Genomic DNA, 816 nt, shown 5'->3' on the forward strand with positions numbered 1-816 from the left:
GGTGCACCCCCCGGGATGTGGATGCGTTGTACCTGTAGTAGTGCCTCCTGGATTGTCAGAGTGCGCTTACTATCAGTCTTCGTTGGTATATTGACCTGGGACTGTGCTGGGCGAGTCTTAGTAGGGTTCCTCTTAGCACTTTGCTTGGTGTGTGCCATGCCTTGAAAGCTAGAAGACTATAAAATGTAAATGTCTCACCACTTATAAGCACTTATAAGTAATAGTTTAGTCAACTTTAAAAATAACACAACTGTTCACACACAAGTATGCATATACTCTCACACATAAAATCATTTAATATTATGGTTATAGTTAGTGAGATTATGGGTGATATATCACATTGGTTTACAAGCTCTATGTGAAAGCCATTTTGGTTTAGTAGAGTAATACTTGCATCAACAAAAAATTGCAGAGTTTCAACTTACATTTGCTCATTTGAAACACTTGACTCTCGTGTTTTCCACTTGCTTCCCTCTCTTTCTTGAGTTCTCAACCATTCAGCATGTTTCTCTCTACTTGATGAATTCTTAAATCGTGCCTTTCTAACCTCACATACGACTCTGTGTATTGCTTGTGATCCATTGGACATAGGTTTCTTCTCCTCTAACCTTATTACTATCTTTCTATACCACCATAGAAGTAATTGTTTCATTGGATTGACATCATAGATTCCACCTCCATGAGCAGTTGTCTTTTGGAAAGCACATTGTGCTTGCCAATGAGATCGCTCCATGCCCTATGACCATATCGCTAAACTTCCTTCATTTGCAAAGTAAGAACCATGAGCATGCAATATATGCTACATCAATAAACAAC

Source organism: Cibotium barometz, chromosome 7 (assembly GCF_041138505.1).
Source record: "Cibotium barometz isolate CiBa-2024 chromosome 7, ASM4113850v1, whole genome shotgun sequence".
NCBI lineage: Eukaryota > Viridiplantae > Streptophyta > Polypodiopsida > Cyatheales > Cibotiaceae > Cibotium > Cibotium barometz.